The 4,710-nt window shown below is 34.5% G+C and overlaps 1 long non-coding RNA gene across 1 annotated transcript; it reads left to right on the forward strand.

Annotated features, from left to right (window-relative positions):
• Window positions 1-258: 258 nt before the first annotated feature.
• On the forward strand, window positions 259-2,415 carry LOC148296274 (uncharacterized). The gene is made up of 4 exons (XR_015834114.1): window positions 259-472; window positions 999-1,045; window positions 1,144-1,188; window positions 2,198-2,415. It is a non-coding gene; the product is annotated as an uncharacterized LOC148296274 (long non-coding RNA).
• The last annotated feature ends 2,295 nt before the right edge of the window (window positions 2,416-4,710 follow it).

Below are 4,710 nucleotides of genomic sequence, written 5' to 3' on the forward strand. Positions count from 1 at the left end.
AGAAAAGAGGGGAAGAAAGAAGAGGGGAAAGAAGGAATAAGAGAAAAGAAATGAGAGGAAATAAATAAGAGAGAGGAGGCGGAGAGAATTGAGAGAGAGAGAGGGAAGGGAGAAGAGAAGAGTGAGAAATGAGAAATATTAAAAGATTGATTTGATTAATTATGGCATAGGGAACAGACACACAAAAAGGAAGAAAATAGTCGTTGAGTCTGCCATACAAGAGAAAGGGAAAATTCTACGGTGGGCGTGGCGCATGGATGCGCCCACTGTTATAAGCCATTGGATGAATAGTTGGTGATGTGGAGTTATCCACACCGTTGAGTTAATTACCGGATAAATCGGTTGTTGTAGGTAAAAAGAATAAAAAAAAGCAAAAACTCTCCTTTTCAAGTCGAGTTAGGGTAAGGTTTCTCTTCTCTCTCTTTCCTCTCCTCCTCCTGTGACGACGAGACAGCGACTCCTCTCCTCTCAGGTATCTCTCTCTTTCTTCTCCATAATTGTCTCTCTCATCTCTATATCTCATGGTCTCTCAATTTCCTTCCCAGGCTTCGTTTCTAAACCAAACCCATACCAAAAATCTCAGCCCCAATCTAAACCCCCATTTTGCTCGATCCCTGCCGTCTATCTCTCTCTCTCTCTCAATCGTTTCAGCCTTCACTCTCCGTCTCACTCGATTCTCTTTCTCTATAGCTCTGGCGTGCTCTCTCTCTCTCTCTCTCTCTCTCTCTCTCTCTCTCTCTCTCTCTCTCTCTCTCTTAGATATGAGCACCAAACATGGGTGGGCACAAATCTGTGCGTGATGGGAATCCTTTGAAATAGAAAGTTTGGGGTTTCAATTTTGTTAAATTGAAACCATCTTAGCCAGAAAGTTTAGTGATGGGCATTCTTATGGGCATCACTTTCCCTATGCCAAAAGATAATTTTAATTATTCAAGGTTTGAGTTTTCTAATTTATATCGTAAGTTTTAGGTTTTAATTTTGGGCTATGGTCTGTGCAGGTTTTGATCTTTTTAATTTGTATTTGGACCATTAATTTGGAGACAAGGTGAGGATTTCATATTAGTGTTGAACTAGATGCAGATTTAGTAATGTCAGCTTCTCTTGCTCTGCTAACTCTCTCTGATCCAAAACTTCACTTCACAGGCGCTCCTCCATCTCAGCTAGCTCCCTTTCTCATATCAATATCAGGTACGAATGTGGTTGCTTCCTCCAATTCCTCTGTATTTCAACTTGAATTTATAGAATTAGGTTTTGTTTGCTGTAAATTTGGGGCTTTTGTTCTCATTGAGCTGTAGGAGGTTTGTGGGGTAAATTGAAATGCTTGAAAGAGGATTTTAAAGGGATGCATGATGTTGCAGATATTATTTTGCCTTGTGTTATAAAATATCTCAGCTGCTTGGTCTTTTAACATTCTCCTTGGCTCATAATCATTTTTGGGCGTACTTGTGATGATGAAATGAAATCTTGGTTGATGGGGGTCAGATTATTTTTTTCCTTAGGAAGGATGGGGTAAATTAGTTCCTCTGTTTTTCATTGGTGATGTTACTTCTTGTAATAAACTACCAATTAGCTTATTTCAACAATGTTAAAAGTGGTTTGGTTGCTGTTGATGTAATTTTTTTGTAATAAATTCTGATGAAATAGGCAATACATTCATTATAATTGCTTTCTTTTGAGATGATTGGTTTTCTATGGTGTGGCCCTTTTTCGGGTCTGCAAAATATAAATTTATGATAATCTGGTTGCATTTTCTCTCTCTCTCTCTCTCTCTCTCTCTCTCTCTCTATGTTTTGGTATGTTTTTAGCGTGAAATTACATCTTTTTCTCTTTTGAATATAAATTTGGTCTGTTTTTAGTTGGTCAAGTATTTATAAGCTCGAAACCAGTTAAAGTTCGAATTGTGAATGATGAGATTTCCATTTAATTTGAGGGATAACCCTGCAATTATAGTTTTAGGAGCTAAATGCAAGGATATATAATTTTTATAGCTCAAAATTTAGGATTTTTTCTATTAAATTAGGCTTGTCGAATTAGGGTTTCTAAATTGAATTGGGGGTTGAGGTAGATGATTTTTTCTGTTAAATTAAGGCCATCAAGGTGGTTGAGAGTTAGTTTTCAATTTTGATTTTAATATCAAGGAGCTGTTTGATCGTTCTGCATATTATAAAGTTCTGATGGCGATCTGTTTTTTTTTTAGCGAAATTGATGAGAACTCTGGCCGAATAACCGAAGAGATAGAGAAGTGCAAAGAGCAGAGTCTTGAGAAGAAGAGAGGCTTAGAGGAAGCCAAAGAACAAGTTGAGAAAGCTGCTTATGTAGTTTTAGAGATGCTCAACAACAGAGGATAGATTGTAGAGTGAATGTATTGAACAATACTTTCAATTACATGAATGAAGTTTATGTTGGCTTTGATGAGGATATAGTACCATTGAGAATAAGCTTTTAAAGTAAATTTGACTGTTATATCATAGTTTATGTGCCAATTGAAACAATCATCCCATTAGCATTGTGAATGGGCATTGTACCATAAAGTTGTATTTTCAGATTAGTGTATGTATATTGCCATGTTATTGATAGTCTTTTCAATTTTGAGAAAGTATATACAATATGTGATTTGTCAATGTAATTGACAAACAGCCAGTGCCATTTGCATTCCAGTCGTGCAATTGACAAACAAAGTAGTACTATTTGCATTCAAGTCGAGCAATTGCCATTATCTATGCAAAATTAATTGAAAATGTAAATATAATATGTGATTTGTCAATGTAATTGACAAACAGGTAGTGTAATTTTCATTCCAGTAGTGCAATTGACAATCAAAGTAGTCCTATTTGCATTTCAGTCTTGCAATAATTGTTATCTTTGCACAATTATGAAACATAGAATCTCTCACTAATGATAAATCCTTATAATTAATTGTATGTTCAAAAGGTTGTAATCCATGTGCAAAAAAACTTAGTAGAATGCATAAAAACATTGCTTAATAGTGTGAGTGACCGGTTAAATGGGTTGCTCCAAGTTAAAAAAAGGAAAAAAAAAAAGAGAAATCTGCAAAGAAAGAAGGCTTTCCTGCGACTTCTATCTCTTCCTCTTCTTGGCACTTCTATCTTTTTTTCTTCGCACGACTCGTGTCTCTTCTTCTCTCTCTTCTTTAGTTGGGCTTGTTAAAATGAAGGTTTGATTATTCAAGAATAGAAGAAAGGAAGGGAAGAGAGAGAGAGAACAAAGAGAGCAATAGAAGAAAGAAATCAAAGCTTCTGTATATTTCTCAATCATCTGAGCAGTACAATTGTAAGCTTATATATTCTTAGCTTTTGCTTACTGATTAAGCACTATTGTTGTCTTTCTTTGTGGTAGATGTTAAGTGTTAGCTTATGTAATTTTTTTGATGCTATAGACTTATTATATAATGATGTCAAATATGATCGTGTATTGTTCTATCTCAATGGGTTCAATGAGTTAATTCCAAAGGAAGTGACCATAAGATGGAAAGGGCACTGATAGTTTGGCTCACCTAAGATGAAAAGGTAATAATGTAATTGACAAACAGTTAGTTGGAAATTGCAAAGGAATAATGCAATTGACAAACAGTTAGTTGGAAATTGCAAAGGAATAATGCAATTGACAAACAATTCGTTGTAAATTGTTCCATAGAATTGTAAAACCCATCCGTAATCTTGTAATATCGTAATTTACAAGGATATAGACATCTAGTACAATATTAAGGTAACTAGGGACATTAGGAAAGTAAATTGGATCCTTATACATGTAAACACAAATGATTACATTATTAAGGTATCGTATTACTCTGTTTAGGACAGTCATGTTTCACAAGATTGTAAAATTCACCCTTAATCTTGTAATATCGTAATTTATAATTATAAAGATATGTAGTATAATATTAAGGTAAAATGGAAAATTTAGAAGGTAAATTGGGTCCTTATACTTGTAAACATGGATGTTTACAATATTAAGGTCTCGTATTACTCTATTTTGGATAGTTATGTTCCAGAAGATTGTAAAACTCATCCTTAATATTGTAATATCGTAATTTACAAAGAGAAGGACGTCTAGTACAATATTAAGGTAACTAGGGACATTAGGAAAGTAAATCGAGTCCTTATACGTGTAAACACAAACGTTTACTATATTAAGGTCTTGTTTTACTCGGTTTTGGACAGTTATGTTCCATATGATTGTAAAATGCATCCTTAATCTTGTAATATCGTAATTTACAAAGATAAAGACATGTAGTACAATATTAGGGTAAATGGGAACATTCGGAAGGTAAATTGGGTCCTTAATATTGTAAACATGGATGTTTACAATATTAAGGTCTCGTATTACTCTATTTTGGATAGTTATGTTCCAGGAGATTGTAAACACTACTACAAAAAGGGCAAAAGACGACCAGTAAACAACGACGGTAGATCAAAAAACCGTCGTTGTTTTTTAAAAGACGACGGTAATAGAAACCCGTCGTAGAAACATACTTTAAACACCTAAAAAACGGCATACGTATAGATATTTTGAAACCACGACGCACCAAATTAAAAAAGCGTCGTCTTATTACAAAGGTATTTTCAGAGTTAAAATCTGAACCTAAAAACAACGACTGCATCTATGAAATCACCGCCGTAGAAAGTAAAGACGACGATATAAAAATAAGACGCCGTGTTAATTAATTAATAAACACGACCCAATTTTCTT

This window comes from Prunus avium, chromosome 2 (assembly GCF_965620075.1).
Source record: "Prunus avium chromosome 2, drPruAviu1.hap1.1, whole genome shotgun sequence".
Taxonomy (NCBI): domain Eukaryota; kingdom Viridiplantae; phylum Streptophyta; class Magnoliopsida; order Rosales; family Rosaceae; genus Prunus; species Prunus avium.